Raw genomic sequence first — 24,446 nt, 5'->3', positions numbered from 1 at the left:
TGCTCAAATTCTGGTATAGATAGAATTGTAAAGGCACACAGCCCAGCTCCAACATCAATCAACCAGAATCTCTGGCCAACTGCCTGTCTGTGACAGTTTTCCAGATGACTCTGATGCACTATGAAATTTTAGGACTCATTGCTATTGTTGAATCAGGTGACTAATTTCAGGGATCTAAAAAGACCTTGTGATCCATCATCTTTTCCTTCGTCTGCCCACAATCCCCCAGCATTGGCCAACAGGGCAAACTCCCATCTGAGTACCTTGGAATTTAATCAGTGTGGGGCAGAGAACCTAAAACGGATAGGCTGTCCGGGGACAGTGATAGGACAACTGAGGGGAGAGAAAGGAGACAGGTGCAGGTGTTTCCTGATGCACTTGCTCAGTACAAGCACTGAACCTGAGATCTAGGTAGGTTTGTATGGATCTATAGAGATCCCCTAGGCTGGGTTGCTATGGGAGCAGGTCTTTAACTGGAGGAGTTCCGAGAACGTTTTACCCTTTCTGGAGCCATGAGGAAATTCTGGAGGGCAGACACGTTCTGTCTCTAGCTTGGCTCTCACTCCTTAAGGTGGGTCGACCACCGCTGAGGTGCCCCCTTGGGTGGCCTGTGAGACTCCTGCAGCAGCTCTGCACGACTTCTGGGGTCCACAGTCCAGGAAAGATGTGAGATTTTGGCTTCAACATATTCAGGGAGGCTGGGTCGTCCTATCACAGTGAAGAAAGAAGAGTTATTTAGTTAGTTTTACCTAGCAGTTTACATAAATCAATTTGCAGTAGAGTTGGAGAAAAAGAACATTAGAAGCAGACCAGGTGAACGAGTTTGAAACGGCACACGGAACTGGAAGGGAGAAAAGCTTGCGATCACTGCTCAAACAAGTTCTTCATTCCCTCCAAGAAATGAGGCGTGGGGTGTGGAACCCATTGCGGCTAATCGTAAACAGGTGCATCTTAAACACAGGATGCCAACCTGCTCCAACATGCTGGGCGCCGGGCTTAGCTGCAGCTAATTACCCATGCGCTCTGACCGGGCGGCCCACAGCGACTCTGCAGGCTCAGCTGGGCCAGCGCAAGACGCGCAGGCTCGACACGCGTGTTTAGACCTGCGAGGCGGTCGGGGGTGCGCCTGGGACTGAGCTGGGCGAGTCTTCATTTCCCTCAACTCCCAAAGCCCTGCTTGACACCCAGAGATACTTCATCAGTATATGAAAGTATTCCACTTCGCCTAGAGAGCTATGGGAAATGTTTTTAGCGATTTTTAGGTCCCAGAATTATGATGCGAGGCAATCCTAAGGGTATCATTTTGTCAGCTGGTCCTCGGGTTACCTCCGGGGATGATTTTTGCAGGATGACGGATTTGAACGAGCGTGTTGCCTCTTGTTCTAGTCTTCAGCCTGCGTTCTCACCTGCTGTATTTTCTGACAACATCTTCCCCTTTTGTAGGATCTATAAGTCTACCTGGGTGAAATTCCTGCAACTTATACTCAATTCTCAGAAATGATAAATTTCCTAACCCTGTGAACTGACTGCAAAAGGAGGGTAAGAAATGTTTCTCCAAGCTGAGTCAGAGGTGAGGACCCTGAAGCTGAGGAAATACAGCGTCTGGGTCCTTTTGCTGAAAGTGAGGCTCTCCCAAGGCTCCTAACTTTGTATGTATAACAGTATATTTTGATTTTCAAAAAATGTGCAATCTCTAAAACTATGCAAGCTGAGGGTCCTTCAGAATCCTTGTCTGCTGCTGGGTTGATCATTAGGGTACAACCTCTTCTCAAGAGAGTCAAGACTTCAGTGTGAGAGTCTCACTGACAGTAAAATAGATACTTGAAAAGAGTGGCAATACATAAATAACATGCTCAGCATGATCTTTAAAAGATAATTATTATTTTAATATACTTTTTTATTTTAGAAGAGTAGTTTAAATTTATAGAAAACTTGCAAAGAGAGCACAGATGATGCCTGCATCCCCTGCACCCAGCTTCCTCTATTGCTCACATCTGTCACAATGGATAATCCAACACCTATGTATTTCTCACTGAAAATTGATACTTGGTTAAGATCTCCTTAGTTTCACGTCTCTTTTCTATCCCAGCATCCCATCTGGGACCCCACATTGCATTCACTTGCCTTGCCTTTGAGGCTACTCTTCACTCACCGTTTCTCAGACTTCCCTTGTTAGATGACATTGGCAGTTTTGAGGACTGTTTTTCTCATGATTAGACTGGTGTTATGGATCTTGGGGACAGACAGCTTGGAGGTAGAGCACCATTCTCATCACATCATATCAAGGGCACATATTCTCAACATGACATCACTTCTGATGTGAACCTTGATCACCTGGCTGAGGAAGTGTTTGCCAGGTTTCTCCCCTGCAAACTTACTTCCCCCAGCCTTTCCATGCTGTACTCTTTGGAGGGAAGTCCCTCTGTGCAGCCACACTTAACAGGTGGGGAGTTGTGCCCACCTGTGTAAGGAGTCGGTATATACATGAATTACTTAGAATTCTTCTGCATTAGAGATCTATCTATTATTTTCCATGTATTTATTTAGTCAATCCTTGATTTGTATCATTGGGGAATCATGGATATTTGCTTTACATTTGGGGATATTTATTCTGTTGCTCAAATTGCTCTGATGTTTGCCATTGGGAGCTCTTTCTGTTAGTGCTGGTATTCCCCTGCCATAGTCCATCACTGTGGGTTTATTGTTGTTGTTGTTTGTACTTCCTGACTTTCTTGCAAAACAAGGTGTTCCTGGCTCATACTGTGTATTTCTTACCTCATACCTAGAATCAGCCATCTCTCCAAAGAACTCTGGTTTCTTTTATTGGAGAACAGTATTTAAAACCAAGGTCTGGTTGCTAGGTGTGCATGGTGCTAGTGGGATATCATTGCTTCTAAACTCTCTCAGTTACAGAGTAAGGAAATATGGGTGTATATGCTAACATATTTAAACACCTATGTAGAAATATTTCTATATGAAACAACCTGCATCTATATTAAGCTAAATATGAGTTCATATTGATGTCTCCAACTCTCACCATTACCATGTAGAACATAGTGCCTTCCCCTTTGCTTGTCTACAGCCTCTTGACCCCACAGTTTGGAACCTACTCCTACCATCTGCCATCCATTTACTTAATTGTCCAGTGTACATGCACAGCAGTGTCAGAATCATTAACCCTTGCTCACATGGGAGGCAGCCTTAACAGCTAGAGTATAGACTACAGACAGTTTCTTCTACCTTTAGTCTTATAGTCCCCATTCATTTCTAAAGTAACTTAGGCGAGCACCACTTTTTCCTCCACCCGTTTCACTGATGAATCTCAATGAAGTTGCTTTGTAGATGTATCAAGTAGTTAGATTCTTTTGTCACCCTGTCATGATTCTATATTTCGTCCTGGGAGCCCCGGATCTCCTAAATATGTTTTTAAAGAATTGTGGCTGGGCGTGGTAGCTTATGCCTGTAATCCCAGCACTTTGGGAGGCCGAGGTGGGCAGATCACGAGATCAAGAGATAGAGACGATCCTGGGTAGCATGATGAAACCCCATCTCTACTAAAAGTACAAAAAATTAGCCAAGCATGGTGGCAGGCGCCTGTTATCCCAGCTACTCGGGAGGTTGAGGCTGGAGAGTCACTTTAACCCGGTAGGCGGAGGTTGCAGTGAGACTCTAGCCTGGGCAAAAAGAGCGAAACTCCGTCTAAAAAAAAAAAAAAAAGAATTGCATACATGAATGTTCACTCTGTGCTCTAAAGTTCTATGATTTTGAAAAATGAGTAGAGCCATTGAGCCATCACTTACAGTATCACACAGAATACTCTTTCCACCTAAAAATATTCCTGTACTTTACCTTCCAACACCAACCCCAATCTTCTGCAAACCACCTGAAATCACTAATTTGTTTTTCCAATCTATACAGTTGCCTTTTCCACAATGTCAGGTTTATTAGTCCTTTTTCATGCTGCTGATAAAACACACAGCAGACCATATTTTTTTTTTAAAGAAAAAGAGGTTTAATGGACTCACAGTTCCATGTAACTGGAGAGGCCTCACAATCATGGCGGAAGGCAAAAGGCACATCTTACATGGCAACAGACATGGGAGAAAAATGAAAGCCAAGCAAAAGAGGTTTCCCCTTATATAACCATCAGATCTCGTGAGACTTATTCACTACCACAAGAACGGTGTGGGGAAAACTGCTTCCATGATTCAATTATCTCCCACTGTGTCCCTCCCACAACATGTGGGACTTATGGGAGCTACAATTCAGGATGAGATTTGGGTGGGAACACAGTCAAACTATATCATCAGGTAAATGGAATCATGAAGCATTTTCAGACTGGCTTTTTTCACTCAGTGATATGCACTTAAGTTTCACTCGTGTTGTTTGTTGTGGAGATTGATATTCACTTCTTTTCATCAGTGAATAGTATTCCATTGTGTGTTTGTACTACAGTTTATCCATTCACCTGCTAAAGAACATCTTAGTTGCTTCCAATTTTTGGCAATTATGGATAAAGCTTCTAAAACATGTGTGTGCACATTTTTGGAAGGCGAACAGAAGGATAATTGCTGGATTGTATAATAAGACTGTTTAATTTACAAGAAACGGCCAAACTGTCTTTTACAGTGGCTGTATCATTTGCATTCCCACCAGTAATTAATTGAAGTTTTTGTTGCTCCACATCCTCACCAAAAATTAGTATTGTTAGTCTTTTTTGGGTTTATAACATTTTATTATGTGTGTGGTGATTGTTGTTTTAATTTGCATTTCCCAAGTGAAGGATGATGTGGAATAGCTTTTTGATGTTTATTTGTCATCTGAATATCTTCTTTGGTGAAATGTTTCGTTCTTTTGCCCATTTTAAAAACTGGCGTTTTCATTTACTTATTGATGAGTTTTAAGTGTTCTTTGTATACTTTGGATACAAGTCCTTTATCAAATATGTATTTTGAAAATATTTTCTCCCAGTCTGTGGTTTAACTTGTTATTCTCTTAACAGTGCTTTTCACAAGGGAAAGGCCTTAAATGCTAATGAGGTCCAGCTTATTAGTTTTTGTTTCATATAATGTGAAACTCTGTTACTAAGTCCACAAATAATTAGGACTATAATGTTCTCTTGATGAATTGACTACCTTAAAAGCTTCCTTTTATCATTTCTTGTAGTGTAAACCTGCTGGCGATGAATTATTTCAGCTTTTGTAGGTCTTAAAACACCTTTATTTCACCTTCGTCTTTGAAAGTTTTAATTTTTTTCCTTTTCTGGATGTAGGATTCTATATTAACAGTTTTTTGTTTCAGTATTTTAAAGATGTCATTCCACTGTCTTCTTGCTTGCATTGCTTCTAGCGAGAAGCCTGCTATCATACTTATCTTCGCTCCTTTATAAAATGTTTCTCTTTTTTCTCTGGCTGCTTTAAAGAATTTTCTCTTTATCAGTGATTTTGAGCAATTTGATGATAATATGTGTTGCTCTAGTTTCTTCATTTTTTGCCTTGAGTTTTGTTGTGCTTCTTGAATCTGCATGTAAATTTATAGTTTTCATTAAATCTGGATTTTTTTCCAGATATTTCTTCAAATACTTTTTCTATTCTACCACCTTCTCTTAGAACTCCACTTACTTACAGAGGAACCTTTTGAAGTTGTCCCACAGCTCAATGATGCTCTGTTCACTATTTTAAAACTCTTTTCCCTCAGTTTTGTTTTGAATAATTTTTATTTCTGTTTTCAAGTTCATTAATATTTTCTTAAACAGTGTCTATCCTGGCATTAATCCCATCAAGTACATTTTTATCTCAGACATTGCAGTTTTCATTTCTAGAAATTTAATTTGGATCTTTTAAAATATCTTCCATATCTCCGCTTAACTTTTTGAACATATGGAATACAGTTATTTTAACTGTTTTAGTGTCCTTGTTAATTTTAACATATATGTCAGTTGTTGGTTTTGATTTATTGATTTGCTCATCATTTTAGATTTTTCTTTCTTCTTTGTGTGACTGACAATTTTTAATTAGATGCCAGACATTGTGAATTTTGTCTTGTTGGATACTGGATATTTTAAACTCCTCTAATATTCTGAGCTTTGTTCTTCAATGCAGTTGAATTACTTGGAAACAGTTTGATTCCATTGGGTATTGCTTTTAAGTTTTAGGTGGGGCCAGATAGTGCTCAATTTAGGGATAATTGTTTCCGACTATGGAATTAATAACCTTTTGAGTACTTGGTCCAATTCCTGGTGAGTTGTGATTTTTTCCACTCTGGCTGGTGGGGACAGATGCCATTCCCAGCCCATTTGGGAGTAGGGTACTCTTACCTCCGTTTCTTTCAGATGGCATTTTGCCCAGCCATGCTGCACTTATCAGTCCTCAATTAAACACATGAGCGAGACCATCTGTGGATTTCTTTAGTTCCCTCTCCCTTCCACCTCTGCCAATGCTAGCCTTCTTGGTCTATGCAAAATCTCAGCTTCCTCTTCTCAACTCAGGTGTCTACTGGCTCTCTGCCTGGGTTTCCCCTTAGCATGTCATGGCCGGAACTCTCTCCAGGCAGTCAGCTGGGCAGTATCAGGGCTCCCCTGGTTTGTTCCTTGTCCCTCAGGGGCTAACTTTCTTTGTTGTCTGATGTCAGTGTCTTAGAATTTTTCTTTTACATGTTTTGTGTGGATTTTTGCTGTTTTAGCCAGGAGGGTAAATCAGCCTGTTGTTCCCTCTTGGTTGGAAGCAGAAGTCCTGGGCAATGTTCTATTTGCTTTGCCTGCATTATTTTACTTAATCCTTATGACGATTTTATAAGATAAGAATTATTGTTATCCTCAGTTTTTAACACTGATGAAAACTGATGTCCAGATAGGCTAAGTAGTTTTCCCTTGGACCCACAGCTAATAAGGAGAGGAATCAGTATTTGCTCTCTGTGACATATAATTCTGGAGCTTGCATGATTTGTGACCATTTTAGAGATGGTTCTAGATTAACTTCCATAAGAACATTTTGTAATTGCTTTCATCATTGTTTAAAAAATGGCCTAATGCTGCTACCAAAGTTTGGGAAAGTAAATAATCTTGGTTTCTGAAATTTCCACTGCTATGCTAAAAATGATATTTCATTGATGTAATTGATAATGCTTTAAAGAAAGGCTTTGGAATATTCAGGCAGTTGGCACTTTCTAACAGGCACTTATGCGCAGTTTGACTTTTAAAATTTTTAAGTTCTAAACAGAGGTTTTAGTCAGAGTATTATATTTAGATGAATGTGGAAAGAAATTATCTGGTAACTCAGGTTAAAAAACAACCTCTTATATCACGGGTTTAGAGGTCCACATTCAGAGGGGATAAAAACAAAAAAGTACTTTCTTTTCTGTGCTAGATAGAGTGATTTTAAGTGAAATCTGAACAAGGAGAGGAGTGACCCCTAGGAAGAATGCTCTCAGCAGAGAGAACAGTCTGTGCAGAGGCCTGGAACTGGGAGTAGCCAGGGAGGCTGGACCCTAGACCATCAGGATGGTTCTGGGATGTGAGGCTGAAGGTGCTGGGTGGCCACACGGGGCTCTAGGGGGATGGTCAGGGCATGGCCTTTATTCTAATAGCAATGCCAGGCCAAGGAAGTCGAGGGGCATTTCATAATCTATGGCCTTTCAAGTTCAATGAAATATGGTATATTGAGTCATATAAGAAGTGCCTGCTGCTGTAATGACATCTCCTCATTTAATCCCAAGCATGATCCTAAAGGAGGTAATGGTGTCTCCATTTGGACATATGGAGTCAGCCTAAGAGAGGCTGAGGGATCCTAAGCTGGTGGACTTTAAGTGTGGATTTACATCCATCCACTTCCTTCCTGTTATTTCATGCTGCGTCCTATAACACCATCTTTATCTGACTCTAAGATTTTGGAAATTAAACCTCCCATGTACAAAATTTGAGTTTCCTGTTGTAATTTTAAAATATTGAGTTTTGAATCCCTAGCATCTAGACTGTGGTATCTAAACATCATTGCCGGCTGGGTGTGGTGGCTCATGCCTGTAATCTCAGTACTTTGGGAGGCCGAGGCGGGCAGATCACTTGAGGTCAGGAGTTTGTACTACAAATACAAAAATTAGCCAGGCATGGTGGTGTATGCCTGTAGTCCCAGCTACTTGGGAGACTGAGGCAGGAGAATAGCTCGAACCCAGGAGGTGGAGGTTGCAGTGAGCAAACATGGCACCATTGCACTCCAGCCTGAGTGACAGAGCCTGGTAAATAAATATCATTGCCAGTGCCCCTTTAAGGATGGCTAATTCCAGGTCTGGGGCAGGAAATGCACAAGATAAGACCAGAACATCTTGCCATTCAAGAAATCAAGAATACTTGCAAAGCCTGCTGGGATTTTGTCAAAAGGACTGAGGAGCGAACCTGAAGGGGTTGAAGATGGGATAATTTGTGGATCATTAAGGATAGTAGCTTTAATAGTTTGAGACTATCAGATATTGCTCAGGAATCATTCCCTGCTACCCTGGTCTGAGGTAGAAAGTCCTATCTGTTTGCTTAGTAAATGGAAATTGTTCCATAGTATTTCTTTCCATCTGCACTTCCAAATTAGCCCAAGGAACCCCTAAGACAGGGGATATATGTATCTTACCTACCAGTGGATCCTACATAGTCAGTTGAGACTGAAATGAAAGTCCTTAACCTCTCTGGCAGATTAACAGGCCCTCCTTTGGCTAAAAGACCCCCAATTGTAAGTTCCTGGCTGTATTAGTTCGTTTTCACAATGCTATAAAGAACTACCTGAGACTGGGTAATTAATGAATAAAAGAGGTTTAATTGACTCACAGTTCCACAGCTGTACAGGAAGCATGACTGGGAGGCCTCAGGAAACTTGCAATCATGGCAGAAGGATGATGGGGAAGCAAGAACATCTTCACACGGTGGCAGGAGAGAGAGAGAGCAAAGGGGGAAGTGCCACACACTTAAAACCATCAGCTCTTGTGAGAAATCACTACTACCAGGAGGACAGCAAGGGGGAAATCCGCCCCGATGATCCAATCAACTCCCACCAGGTCCCTCCCGCAACATGGGGAATTACAGTTCCATATGACATTTGGGTGGGGACACAGAGCCAAACTATATCACTGGCCATGGTGGGATGGGAGTCTGGTCACATCCCATTTGCTTCCAGCCCCCTTCCCCTTACTAATTACGACTAGATTTTCTCAAAAGCCAGCTTGAGGGAATGAAAGGCTCAAAGACCCCTTGGCTTAGATCAGTTGGCTGTCCAGAGCCATGCGTGGGTCTTCTTCATGAATATTCATAAACTTTTCTCATATCCTGTTAAATATGTACACCCTGCTGTTCCATTTAGCATATTTACCTGTCTCTTCTTCTTTCTCCCTGAAGCGAGGTTCTCTAGTTTAGCCTGAGACTTTGCTTCCTGCCTGCAGGTTGTAACTGCCTTAGAAATAAAGGTCTCCTTTTAAATTTACCAACTTTGTGACTCTTTTCACTCAATAAATATTAGTTGGATAATAAGTAAGCTAATAGACAGAATAAAAGCATCATGTATTGAAATGGTTATAGTAAAAGGAAAGGGTTAATGGGCTCTTACTCTTTTTAAGGAAAGGTGACCCTTGGATAGTTAAGGGAGGAACAGTCCCTTCTCTCTAGGAAAATTCACATATGCACATGCAACACAAACACAAAGTTTCCTATACAATTACAAGAGATTCAGAGATTCACAGTAATCTGTCTATATTATGGATCCACTAACCTCCGTTTTCAGAAACCATGATTTAGTGTATGACAGTTACTTTCTTACCAGGTTCACACGTGTTTTTTTTAAAATTGAAGAATGAGAAGGAATGTGTGAAGTGAAATTACTTCCAATATGATTAGAAGCCACACCATAAGATCTTGTACTTTATCTCATGTAGTGTATAACATTTTGATGAATGGCTAAAAACCTGGAGTCTAGCTGGGTAACCAAAAATCCCAGTTATCTAATGTCTTTATTTTTTATAATACAATTTACTGAAATTAAGCCTAAATTTAAAATTTGAATGATTGTCCAGAAAGTTTCAACAAGTACAGTCTCAGGGAGATTTTTTTTTAAGCTACAGAATACTCACATCTCACGTATACTTGTAGCCAACTTTTCAATGCACACTTAGGGAAAGTGGTGTGGCATGATCCAACAAGCAAATCCATACTCATTCAGTCAAAATACACCCCATTCCCATTCTTCCCCCAACATCTTGCTCAGCTTTTTTCCTCCTTCCTTTGCATCCCATGGCCCATTGCTTAATTTTGATCTTGAAATCTTAGCCATGTCTGACAGCTGAGTCTTTCCATATGCAGAATTGAAAGCACATCTCATGGCCAGGTTTGTACTCACAGAACATTATCTACAGAGAAGTTGCTGTTAATTGCTGTAGATATGACATCAGAGAGAATGTATGTTATTCACAGCCTGAAGACGCAACGTAAGATTATTTGAAGCCCCTGGCCCTTTGGATGTCTACAATACTCCACAGCTGAGGGCCTTTGAGTTTACGTTTCATTTACATCAAAGGCACATCAGAAAACATAATAATGTTCTCTGGAGAAGATAGTTGTCTTTTGATTAGTGCACGTATAATGTGTCCTGAAACCCCTGAGCTTCCGTCCTTGACCAATATAAAGAAAATTTAAGATTTCAATGTGGGTTTACACAAGAAAAAATCTACTAGAACATTATAGAACATAATTGAAAATTATATTAGAACATTGTAAACTGCCCCCCGCAATAAAGCCAGTAAATACTATGTAGTGAACCTTACTCTAGGTGACAGAAGTGCTGTTTCCATAACTCTGAGGTGTTGTAACAACAGACCTTTTTCTATTAACTATTCAGTTCACTTTGATTTGTTTCTCTGCTATGGCGTCAACATATAAATATTGCCAGGAGGATACACACTCAAGACTCAGTGTGCGGAGGGATAGAACTTTGAAGTGAAATCTACAAGGATGATGAATTTCAGTCACTTTGGTTTCGTGGGGAAGAGAGTATTAAATCAGTAAAGCACACAGTCAGTTTCTAAGGGTTTTATTATTAGGGATAAGGCTGAAAGTCTGTATCAAATGTCTAGGCAAGAAGACGTTTGTTTAAATGACTGTTTTCTTGTTCTCTTGCCTAACAATGGGTGAGATTCTGGAAAGGGTTTGAGCTGGTAGATGCATCTTTGATTAAGCTGAGGATATCCACAAGTTGGTGATAAACCCCTTGGCCCATGTTAGCTTTTGGTTTGCAGATCTTATTGGTGCATCAAACGTACAGCAACTCAGTTAGCTTTCATCACTTGAATTGTGTTCTCTGACACCCAGCAAGACAGTTTTCAGCCAAAAGGCAATCAGTAGTTTTTCGAACAATAACAACAACAAAGGCAAAAGAAGAATGTTCCATTGTTTCACTAACTGCTATAAATCAGGAACATTCAGTGTCCCGAGCAGGATACACAAAAAATACACAATGGTGCCCAGCCTGGCTCCCTGCAGGATGGTCTCCCAGCACTGCAATGTGGAAGATGGCCCCGGGCAACCCAGTGACCTCACACTCACTTAGATTTCTTTGGAACAGAATGTTTCATTTGCAAATGTGAAAATGATGATGAAGTTATTTAGGGTCTGAAGGGAGTTTGGAGTTTTGAAAAATGGAAAGGAAATGACCACAAATAGCAGATAAAAAGCTGAAGGGTTTTTGTTGACTCCTTGTTCTGCTCCCAGCTGGGGGAGATGACGGAACAACAGACTCCTCTCAACGTCCGATTCAGACTTGATAAGCAGGCAGTGTAAGGCTGGGGCAGCCTGAGCATGAGGCCTCCTCCTCATTCTTGCGTCGCTGAAGTCGAGATTCGCGTCTCTTCTGATGCAGCCTTAACAAACTCACAATTGTGTTTCCCAGAGTTTTTTCCTAAACAGTAGCCATATACACATGTGGATGAGGCGCTGTCAGCCCCATCCTGGGTTTCCTACTGACGTTCGGGTGACGCTAAAATGACAGTGCTGTTTCCTGGCTCGCTGTTGGTTTGGGTTTGAAACCGTCCCCTCGTTTCCATCGTGGGCACTTCTCACCGGTGTCCAGAAGTCCCTTTTGGCAGGCGAGGAGGGTTTCCATCTTCCCTGTGCCTCTCGGATCTAACTGGGCTCGGGAGTTTATTTTCCTTCCTTTCCTCCCACCTCTCACTCCTTCACTGCAGGCTCTTAAAGACAAACTCTTAATGTGATTAATGGTGGCAGAGATTGGGAACATAAAGTGCAAGCACTGGAGTGTTTATTTGTTTAAGAGAGTTGTTTGGGGGCTGTTTCTTCATGCAGCTACATGGCCACTAGAAGAACCTTGGCTCTGTTGTGAGCTGGAAGGGTCCTTCTAAGAGTGCTGAAGAGAAGGAGAGGCAGGGGAGAGGCTCACTCTTCTGAGTAACTCCTTTCCATCTTTAGCATAATCTTTTTTTTAAAGAGATGTGCAGGCTGGCATGTAGTGGTGCGATCATAGCTCACTACAGCCTTGAACTCCTGGTGTCAAGTAATTTTCCCACCTCAGCCTCCCGAGTACTTGGGATTAGAGCCATGGGCCACCACACCAACCTAGGATAATTCCTCTTTCAACCTTTACAGGGAGGGAGATGCATCTTTTGTGAAGTTTATCTCAACGTCAGCAAGTCTTGCAAAGGCTGGCATCTGACTGCTGGATTGAAGTGTGTCATTGGGTCCGTCGTGGGGGAAGAGGTCTCAATGAAGCTCAAAGTTAAGTGGAAATGTTTTCGGTATATGCTTATCAAATCACTAGCTGTGTTCAGAAAAAACTTCTAATCAAGTTTTGCATCTGGGGCTCCTCATTCCCCAGATCTGCCCCTCAGCTGACTTGACGTAATTCCCCAGAGAGAGATTTCAGGAGAGCAGGTTTCTTTTTAGAAACAAAGTGAGGGCAGCAGTCTCTCCAAGCAGTGACTACACAAATGCCCCCCTGCATCCCCACGTGTCTGTGCGTGCGCCTGTGCTCCTCAGCATGACTGAGGTCAGGTGTCAGGTGTCAGGTCTGAAGACTGCACAGCATAGGAGGCTGCCCAGGTGCATCAGTAGCTCCTTCTGGAGGCGAGGCCTTTGGGCTAGGGCAGGTAACGCACATTTCATGTGTGGCATGGGAAGGAGGAGAAGTTCGCAAGTGCGTCGGCTAGATTTCCACCAGCTCATTATTGGTTTAGCTCAGATATTAATAGAGTTTATGTAACATGTCTGAATTTGGTACTTAAACATTTGAAAGGAACAAGATTTCTTGAGTTCACCTGTCTGGTTTTCCTCATCCTGAGCTGCTGTGCTGCTGTTGGACACCACTGGGCAGGCGTGGCCTGAAGGGTAGCCTGAAGGGTGAGCACCTGCTTGGAGCAGGTGGTCTTGCCTCACTCAGAAGGCTCCCTTGCTGGATGTCAGGATCCCTGTAAATGCAGCCTCTGCACTTCATGACTTCTCTGCCATGGATGGCAGCATTTTCAAGGGAAAGACACTAACGTGTTCTCCTTTATTTTAATGTTTTTTTCTTTCGTATTCAACATGATTATTACATTAGGTCAAGATTCTGCCCTTGCAAAGTGCTCCCTTCTGTTTTCCTTATTTCAAAAGGTTTTGAGACTGGAATAAAGTGATTCCTCATCGTGTTGCCTTTCTTGAGAAGAGGGACTATGGACTTTTTCAATTATTTATTTGCTTAGGCAACTTTAAATCTTTATTCTTTCTCCTATGTCTGCCACAGTAAATGCTGATAAACTGCAGGAAGAAATAGAAAAGTTTTAACATTAAATTTCTGAGGATATTTCTTCCTACTCTTAAAAATCTAGTATTGTTATTCTTCATAGGTTGATTGCCAAATAGTTCTTTAAAATTATAGCATTTGCTTCCTGTTTTCAAGGATTATCTGAAATCAACTATTCAAATATAGACTAGTTGCAAAACACAGAGCTTAAATTAGACTTTGTGGGGACTGTAGGGACAGCTCTGTCCCAGGGCAGGTGTGGAGGCAATGCAAACACAGCTACCACATTTGTGGCAGGGCCTGACTCCCACAAACACCCCACCCCACATGCTACAGGCTGATGTGAGTGTCCACGGGCCCCTAACCCCCTCCTCAGCTTGGTGTCACTGGGGCTCTGAAATCCAGAGGTCAGACTCCACTCGGGAGGTCTTGGTGGTTTTCCTGGAAGGTGAGTGATTGCCTGAGTTCCTTTATATCTTTGTTGCCTCCAACTAGAAATAAAGAGAAGAAATTGATGTTCCTTCCACACTTTCTTGTGTGGATCATGTCTTCAAGGAAGAGATGATCTTTCCTTGTGACCAGACATATTTATACGTATTCTCTCCATGTTACATTTTCTGTAGGAAGCTCTGAATCAAATTACTGTATTATTGCCTTTCCATTGCAGTGGCGAAGGCACATTTTGTTCTCATTAAGAGTTCTCTCATATACCAGGCCCAGTAATTGCTCAAAAAATGACAGTAAATGAATTAGTTCATGGTTCTGATAATGCCAGAGATTTCTGGGAAGAAAGGGTCAGTGATTCAGAATGGATACCTGTGGTTCTGTGAGCAATCTTGAGGAGGTGAAATTGTTGCATAGTAATCTCTCTCTGTAGCCTAATACTGAAATGTCAGCCCAACTACTTCCCTTTATTCAACACTAAAAACACCAATGTGATATTGATATTAATGGTCTGATCATCCCTCAAGACAATTTCCTCTCGTTTGATAATCAGGCCACAAGCCACATGGTTCTCCAGCAGTGTCAGTGTGCAGACATCACCACTGAGCGACCAGCATTATTTACAGCTTTTTGTTGGCTGCTCCCCGAAGCCCTGCTGCTTTACTTCCAGGGCAAAATGCCCCAGACACTATACATGCAGCAGTCTCTTCACTCAAGATGCCTAAGTTCTTACCTCCCATCACTAACTTACGTCCTGTCAGGTGCTCAGCTGGTCAAAGTGCTGGCTGGTGTCTTCTGTGTATTATAGCACTGGTACTGTTAGGGAGCCCTTTCACATCAGTTCTCTGCATATCATCTGTTGGATAGCTGACTCTGGAAGGATGTCTGCTGAATAAGTTAATTCCTGTGTGTTCTTATAGTTCCATGTGTCTGTGGCTTGTCAAGGGAAACCATCTACATTGGGTTTCTCATCTAAAACCCCAAAGGCACTTAACTGGTGAATTGTAAGCTACAATTCTGCTATCTGGCGCATTCTGAATGCATCATCTTGCCATGTGGCCTGGTCTGGCACGGGTGTGTGTGACGATGCTCCCACGGCCAGTCCTGGCTACACACCGGGTGTATCCCTGGGGTGCCCAGGGGCCTGATGAATCGGCTGAAGGTACATTCCTCACTTGTTTCTTTTCATGACCTTGGAATCCAGCACTGAAATGACTGTCTACACATCTTCACTTCCCATTCCTGATTCACATGTGGTTGAACATCTGAGGCCATTAGACCACAGGAGAGTTCAGGAATATTTTAGCTCCAGGAATATTCTGAGTGCTGAGCACCAAAGTCAGTGGCAGTGTGAGTGTCCTCAGTGCTGCTCTGCATTCCACCCTGCAGAGGTGGGTGTCTGGTGACCTGAGTGGCGATGAGGAGCTGGCTTCCAAGACCATCAGTTCAGAGGGGGATGCATCTCCTTTGCCTCCTTCTCACCTGCAGGCCATGTATGCGTCTCACAGCTCAGTGGCTAAGCATGACTTTGTTTCCAGACATACAATTGCTGTGGGGTTCGCATGGAAGAGTTAGGAAATCCTTGTCATTCCTCATCACTATTAAGCAATCAGTTTCCCTGGAATCCTACTTATGTTGGACCAGATAAGCTGTCAGCACTCTGAGTGGCCTTTCACTGATGTGCAGTGCCTTGTCCCCTGTTTACTTAGAGCCTTCCTAATGGTTAGAACCTGTCAGATGCAGTGGGTTCACGGGTTGTCTCCAATCCGCCAGCCAGGTCTCCCTCAGGTGCACAACTGAAGGGAATAATTAGAAGATAATACTAAAGGATGTGCTGATTGACTAACTCTAGTGAGGAAAGTGAGAAAGGAAGTCTGTATTGTGGGTACCGTAGCTACGCAAAGCTCAGCGGACCGGCTGCATCTCTTGGCCTGGGGCTGGCTTTCTTCTAACAGATAGAGACAGAGAGCAATTAGCGTTTGAAAGCATAAGCAAGCCAATCTGTTTTGTTTATACAGAGAGTTTCCCCTAGAAGTGAGGCAGAAGCAGAGACATCAGTAATGAGCACATGTGTTTGGAAAAAGTATGAGGTACTTATAAATATTATAGTGGCGTCGCTATAGTTAAAGGTCTGGCAGCATTTCCATTATAAACTCTCAGTGTCAGGGGTTTAAAACTCAGCTGTAAAAATTCCAGGCTACAGCTTGGCATCCCAGGCTCTGCCTGGGAACCAGGCCTGCATCCGTGACCTCCTGCAGGTCTCTGCTGGTGTTCCCATGCCGTGCTGCTTCTGTCTTTGTGCCTCTAGTCCTGTTTGCACCAACTAGGGGAGGAAAGAGCTGACTCTTGAGGCTGTATGGCAGAGTAAGGCCTCCTTGATTATTGGAAAGGAGAAACCAGACAAGAGGTATCCACTGATTTTATTGACCTCTGTTTTGAGCTGGAGCTTGGTTTTCATAAGACACCTTCCAGTTGTTACAAGTGGCTCCTGTGAACCACAATGCCAAGGGCCAGATATCACTGGACATGCAGTCGGGTTAGGAAAATACAATGACAATCACACTAATACCTGACAGCCAAGCATTCCACACAGGCAGCTGCCTTAAGGTCTCCCAACCATTTTAAGGGAAATCCACCAAGGCTATCCAGGAGACTGTACTCTCCAAAGAAAGCACTGTGCTTTATCTTTGGTCTATAAAGCTAACAGTCCAAAAAATTGATTAGCCAATGTTGGGCACAGGGTTACTTGCAGATAGTTAAAATAGATGTAGAGAGTTCCAGAATTAACATGCAAACCATCTTGGCTAACATGACTTTTGAGAGAAACAGTTTTCCTCTCATTTTGTGATAGCAGCATGTGTGGAATTTAAATCAACAAATGCTCTTTCTATGATGAGCGTTAGCCTAAACCGAAGACCAATCAGAGAAATGAGCATCAGTCTCCAGCAAGTGGCCATATCCTGTGATCTGTGAGAGAGGGGCTCACCTTGTTCTCCAGATGGTACAGGGATGGCTGTGACTATACAGAACCTGTCTGGACCTTGTGGGAAGTGGAGGTTGGAGGCAAGCTTTCCCCTGCAATCTCATCTCATCTAGTACTAGCAACACCCCCTTTATCATTACATTATCCCCACTGTTTTACATCCCTGTAGCAGCTACACATTTTCCGTTTGTAACAGACTGACACGCACTGCGTTGACAGAGATATCCTGAATTGTTAAGTTAAAAAAAAAAAAATTTAGAGATGATCATACTCTGTTGCCCAGGCTAGAGTGCAATGGTGTGATCATAGCTCACTGCAGCCTCAACCTCCTGTGCTCAAGCCATCCTCCTCTCTCAGTCACCTGAGTAGCTGGGACCACAGTCATGCACTACCATTCCTAGCTAATTTTTATTTATTTATTTGTTTATTTTTTTTTTTTTAAGAGATGGAAGATTCTTAAGGTAATACTTCAGAAAGCTTTACAAAGCCTAGGAAAAGAGCCAAACAATTTATTTGGGACCGGATACTCTGTGAATTCATAAGAGGTCAAGTGCCAATGTGAAACTTAAGAAAACATCTTCCTTTGTTCGGGCATGGTGTCTCATGCCTGTAATCCCAGCACTGTGGGAGGCTGAGGCAGGCAGATCACCAGAGGTGAGGAGTTTGAGACCAGCCTGGTCAATATGGTGAAACCCTGTCTCTACTAAAAATACAAAAAGATAGCCTGGCATGGTGGTGGGTGCCTGGAATCTCAGCTACTTGGGAGGCTGAGGCAGGAGAATTGCTTGAACCTTGGAGGTGGAGGTTGCATTGAGCCGAGATCATGCCACTGCACTCCAGCCTGGGCAAAAAGGGTGGAACTCTGAGGAAGGAAGGAAGGAAGGAAGGAAGGAAGGAAGGAAGGAAGGAAGGAAGGAAGGGAGGGAAGGGAGGGACGGAAAGAGAGAGAAAGAAAGAAGAAAGAAAGAAAGAAAGAAAGAAGAAAGAAAGAAAGAAGAAAGAAGAGAAAGAAAAGAAAGAAGAAAGAAAGAAAGAAAAAGAGAAAGAAAGAGAAAGAAAAAGAAGGAGAGAAAAGAAAGAAAGAAAGAAAGAAAGAAAGAAAGAAAGAAAGAAAGAAAGAAAGAAAAAGAAAGAAAGAAAAGAAAGAAAGGGAAAGAATCTTCCTTTTGTTCTCAGTCATGGAATCCTATTTGATCCTAAGCTAATGTCAGTCTCCAAATCGCCATATCATGTCTACATAGGTAGAACCAATGTTTATCAAAGGGAAAATTTCTAAGAATCATTTGCTACAATCGTAAAACCATTTGCTGTTTATTCTATTTTGTGAGAAACTGGATTTAAGCAAGGTATAGTAAACTGATTTAAATCACTAAGAAAGAAAGATATTTGCTGCTAAAATGGACATTTCAATCCTAGCTGAGTCCACAGTATAAAAAAGTAAGAGACAAAAGCCAAACTATGTGGGTTAAACATAGTAAGCTTGGGTTTCCAGCCTTGCTCTTGGATGCCTTGGCTTCAGGTGAGATCTGAGGAAGCGCAGGATGAGGGCTGAAGATGCTGGTTTCATTACAGGCATCCTTTTCCTTCAGTGGCATAGTGAGGGCTGTGACTGGGTCGGGCATAGAAACCATGCTGAATTCAAAATAAATCAGGAGTAAAATTCAAAGTTCCCTTTTGGGGTGGGGCATAATAGATTGGAATATTTTTAAAGAAAATTGAATGCCTTGAAACATGCTTCTGGTTTTTTGTTTGTTTGTTTGTTCGTTATTTTGAGATGGAGTCTCACTCTTGTTGCCCTGGCTGGAGTGCAGTGGTGTGATCTCAGCTCACTGCAACTTCCACCTCCTGGGTTCAGGCGATTCTCCTGCCTCAGACTCCCAAGTAGCTGGGACTACAGGTGCCCAACACACCGGGCTAATTTTTGTATTTTTAGTAGAGACATGGTTTTGCTATGTTGGCCAGGCTAGTCTGGAACTCCTGACCTCAGGTGATCACCCGCCTCGGCCTCCCAAAGTGCTGGGATTACAAGCATGAGCCACTGAGCCCAGCCAAAACATGCTTCTTATCTGATCAGGCACAGTACTTTCTGCGGCTATGCGTTGCTGATGAATTGTACATTTTCATTTTGTCTGGAGATGAGTGAAGGATCTGTGGGGTTTTCAGGTGGCATGCCTGCCCTTCCACCCTTTCCTCTGGGCTTGCCCCTTCCTCTTCCAGAAGCTTCCTTTACCATCTTCTCTCTCATCTTCACTTCTCAGCATCATTTTTAAGGATCTTTAGCCAGCAAGATACATAAAAACATTTGGACGATTACTTACAAATGAGCACAGCAGGCAGACAAAGCAAGAGGGTGGCAGCACATGGCCCAGGCTGGGCCCAGGGTCTCAGAACTGGGCCTCGGGTCTTCACAACTCATGTGTGGTTTTCTTCCACAGGGTTGTAGGCCTGACACGCAGACATCTAATCATGTGGGAAATGTACACACACTGTATTGATTTGGGTCACACACACAGAAAGCACCATTACTACATTTGTTTTATAATTAATAATGGCTCGAGAAATTTGTTTATCACTCTTGAATTTTTCTTTGAGGGACACTCGAAATCTATTTTTTCAAGCTTAAGTCTTGCAAATTTATATTAGCTCTTTGCAGCAGTACTTTTCTACCACATTAACATAACACACACACCCTTCTCAGCAGAGCAGTCATGGAACACATATTTCCTTTCATGAGCCAAAAGATTAACATCGTCTTCAAATAGTTCCTGAACTGTTTTTTTTTTTTTTTTCTTGTACTGAAGATGTTGATTAAAACGACAGTACTTTAGCTACTATTTGTTTCTTTTTCTACCATGCTAGAAGGATGAGCCTTTAATCCTAAAGTTCCCCAGCGCCTCAGGCCATCAATAGTGTGGGAGATCCACTTAAGACTATTTTTTATTGCTTTTTTTTTTTTTTCTCATGGTAAACAACCAAGTTGGGGATAGACCGGCAGTTCATCACTGGGTAAAGTTTTAGTAGCTGCACATCTGTGGATGGCCATGAGTAATCATCTCACGCTGGTTAGGATAGGGCTGCTGGAGGGGGCGCCTCTCAGACTTTCAAGTACAACAGACCCACCTTGACCTTTGGACTTGGGGGCCTGCATACCTTCCATAGAAGAGCAGGGAGCTTAATAAGGTTGGTTAAATAAGGAATGCAATTTGTAATCACTAGTTGATTCTGACATATTATAAGACCTGAAATCCTGTTTCCTTTTGAAGACTGCCTCTTTGTAATACCATAACTAAATACATATATTTCTCTACATGGAAGGCCTCTATGTTCCCTACAAAGTGTGGGAACTTTGTAAAGTGTGATTCCGGGGAAAGTGCTCACAACCCTTGAAGGTCACACGTCCAATGACGGAGAGCCATGTATGGATTTGCTTCTGGTAAGCGCATTACTACTAGACCTCTATGTCACAGTTTTAGGCCCTTTCTACCACAGGATTCCAGTATTAATCTTCAAGTTTTAGGAGTTATATGTAAAAACTGAAAAAGATGATAAAAGAAAATTGTAAGGTAATTTATTTGAATATTGCAATTGGCCATAAGTTGAGCTAATGTGACTGTTAACCTAAAGAAGAAAAGGCTATATTTGTTTTCAAATATTTGGATGACAAAATAATGTAGCATTTTACAGAAAACAGATTAAAGACATAGAAGAACCAATCAAAGAAAGAAATGGATCATGTAACAAGTCCTGTGGATGCTTTAACCTTGCAAATCAGAAACAAGATTTGCAATAGTTTGATCCTGCTGAAGCCCTGCCAAGGCCCTTTCAATACTAGAATTTTAGGGCAGTTTTGGCTAAATATTTTCCCCAAAAGAACAAATATTGCTTTCTGACATTAGGATCACACAGGAGATCATAACTATTTGGTAGTTTGAAGACATAATCATTGTTACATTAGTAAAAATGGAAAAGTACATATTTCTTACAAAAATCCTACAACTTGGAGAACTGCCAAGTACCTGTTGGCCGGGAAGGGAAGCTGATCTGATCAGCGTGCTTCCTTCCCTTGCTGTTGTTTTCTACAGAAATAGAGTAAAATGCCTCCCACAGTGCCACTCCACTGTCAGGCTGGAAGTGCTTCTAGCCCAGAACAGAAGCAAAAATGATGTGCCCTTTGTTGATTTCTCCTCATGGTCAAATGGCCAGTGGCCAGGAGGCAGCCCTTGGCAACTAACAATGAAATCGGAAATGGCTTGTGGTAAATATTTCCCTTCAAGGCCCTTTTCCTACCACAGCACTGGTTAGGTTCAAGATGGACATACTCAGATGACTAATGTGTGGCTTTCCAATGATTTGAGCTTGTCTGAGGGATGCTGTGAAAATAAATTAGTGTTTTCTCCACATTTAAAAAATTGAGACCAAAACTGACGAAGTAAGCACCTTAAAACATTTTTTAAAACTCCACAAATTCAGATGAGCACAGTGGCTCACACCTGTAATCCCAGTACTTTTCAAGGCTAAGGCAGGAGGATCACTTGAGGCCAGGAGTTTGAGACCAGTGTGGGCAACATAGTGAGACCATCATCTCTACAAAAAAATGAAAAAATTAGCTGTGTGTGGTGGCATGTGCTTGTAGTCCCAGGTACTTAGTAGACTGAGACTAGAAGATTGCTTGAGCCCAGGAAGTTGAGGCTGCAGTGAGCTATAATTGTGCCACTGTACTCCATTCTAGGCGACAGAATAAGACTTTGCCTTAAAACAAACACAAACATACAAAAATCCACAACTTTAACATCTCATAATATTTTATTTTAAAAACCTTTCTTTAAAGCAAGATATTAAGTTGTGAACACAAAAGATAATGAAACAGCTCAACGTTAGAGAAAAAAATGCATAAGCCAATGCCATTCAAGGTGAGGTGGATATGGAATGTTTAGAAAAAGACATACCATCAACTTTTCATTATGTGGTTGCAATCCTGGGGTTTGTGCTAGTTGGAACCTGTAACAGGGATCAGCACTAAAGTTGTATAAAATTAATACAAATGTATAGTATCCTCATCATTATGCTTTTGTCTATCTTAAACTTTGTTTCACAATGCTGTTTATGACCATTAAATTACTAACGTACATACTCAAGCTAGGAAACCTTCCTAAGAGGTTTCCTATTTTTGGACTTAGGTTGAATACTATCAGTTGCTTTGCATGTCTTTGTCCATCTGACATGTTGCATCTTAGGGTAATATTCACTGGATGGGACATTTCTGTATAATTTACTTTTTTCTGAGTCAATAGCCTCTTTGTCTTCTCAAATGCATCATGTTTTCTACTCACAGATGTTAGAATCTACTTAGTCTTCTAAAGTTTTGTGCAATACAAATTATTAACCATTGCCATCTGCACAATGAGAAAAGTAATTAACATTTTAGATATTAGTATGCTTTATAAAGTAAGCATTTCTTGATCTTTTTAGAGCAGTGGAGTATATTTTCCCATGCCTATCCTCCTACCTACATGTTTTACAGGTCTATGAGTAGCAAAAGTGAAGAAATGAGAAACAAGTTAATTAGCTTGCTTTCTTGCTGGCTGACTGCCTGCGCTTTTAGCTGCTTCTCTGAAATTCTGATTGATCTAATCTTGTAATTTAACCTTCTTCATGGCAAGCTGGTATAAAATCTATAAAAACTATTTATCAAAATTGTTAAAAGTGGCAGAGGTGCTGGATGCACATGTTCTTCATACCTCAAAGTTTTTAGAAAATCTTTCAACTGTCCTAAATCTCCACATAGAATAAAAACCCACTAAGCCTCCTTCCTTTTTCAGATTCTCTCTCAGCCTGGAAGGAATGGGAGTTTCTGCCTCAAGACCGATCCTGGGTTCATTCCCATTTTCTCACCCAGCAGAGTCCTGGCATCTTGGCTCCCTGATGTTGATGACTGAAGACACAGGTTGTCACCTGTTTCCATTTTTTAGGTGGAGTACTTCTTCTTTCTTCTTGAATGTTTAGAAAATATGGTCAAGTTAGACTTGATTTTATCTTGCAAATGTCAATATAGGTCAAACAAAAGATTGAATATGAAAATGGATTTATGATTTGGAGAGAATCATAAATCCAAATAATGATTTGGAGGTTTGGTTTGGTGATTCTGTTGGAGGAATTTTGATGTGAAGATTAAGAAGCGTGTTATAGGCAAGATACTTAATGGAAGGACAAGAGGCAGATGGAGCAAAAGAAGAAAAATTCTTGAATCTCAGAGTTAAAACTCAGAGTTAAAACAAGGTGGCGCTTATAAAAATCCTATTTGCTTTGTATAAAATTTTATCCTCTATAATTTATTATCAGTACAACTGTAGGTATCCTTGATGTCAAAAAAAGATTAAAATTCTATTGTTTCTAAACAGATTTTTTGATCCATTAAAGTTCTTTTCATGCTACAGAGAATCTGAGTGTAAAGTTACCTAACTTTTAAAAACACATATAGATCATAACGTAATGTCCCAACACACAGGGGCTCGGTTTCTTTGGGCCCTGGGCCTGTGTGGACACTAGAGGTTGGGTATAGAGGGAGAGCAAGAGAAACACACATGTAACTACTTTCATTGTGAACCCCCAAAAGAGGAGGCCTCCTGGGAAAAATAAATATAGTTTCTTTGCAAGACTTCAAGAGGCATGTATCTGCGCATATCACAGGATCAGAAAGTTACTCTCATCTTGGTCAGTACAAAATCTCTAGGGCTAAGGCACCTGGGGTGGGCTTTATGGGTTGTAAAACCACTCGTTCTTCCAGGTAATAGGATAAATGTGGCAGAAAAAGTGATGCCCTTCCTTCCATTGAGTCATGTGACCTCGTTAGTGTTACTTGATATTATACAACCGGGTTATTTTGGGCCCACTTACATATGTTTATTTTGATTACTTAGTTTTCTGCGGTAATTTCATGATTATTTCTTAAGATATCCAGAAACGTACTCTTCCTTCATGCCCATGCTCTTCATAGTTCTGATTTGGTAACCATTTTATGGTTAGAAGATGGGTATTTCAATGATTTGAAATGAGTTAATGTGAGCCTAGATCCCAATCAGATCCAACATTTTAAGTGCTCATAAAAATCTGAAACCCTGCAATAACATTAAATCCCCATATGCAGAGGAAAACAATTCACATTTTTGTGGCACTGGCAGTGAACTTGCAGACATTTCTGCCTGGATTGTCTGTTAAGCCTCCTACTATATTAATGTAGCTTTGGAAGAAAAGGGCGAAGTTAGGTT

The 24,446-nt window shown here is 41.6% G+C and overlaps 1 long non-coding RNA gene across 1 annotated transcript; it reads left to right on the top strand.

Moving 5' to 3' along the window:
• The first annotated feature begins 516 nt into the window (after nt 1-516).
• On the top strand, nt 517-23,916 carry LOC105495679 (uncharacterized). Its single transcript, XR_011606528.1, has 3 exons — nt 517-571; nt 1,444-1,649; nt 23,001-23,916. It is a non-coding gene; the product is annotated as an uncharacterized lncRNA (long non-coding RNA).
• Nucleotides 23,917-24,446: the final 530 nt, after the last annotated feature.

Source organism: Macaca nemestrina, chromosome 8 (assembly GCF_043159975.1).
Source record: "Macaca nemestrina isolate mMacNem1 chromosome 8, mMacNem.hap1, whole genome shotgun sequence".
Taxonomy (NCBI): Eukaryota; Metazoa; Chordata; class Mammalia; order Primates; family Cercopithecidae; genus Macaca; species Macaca nemestrina.
Note: the sequence above shows the minus strand (reverse complement) of the source record. Positions and strands in the feature narration are given on the sequence as shown.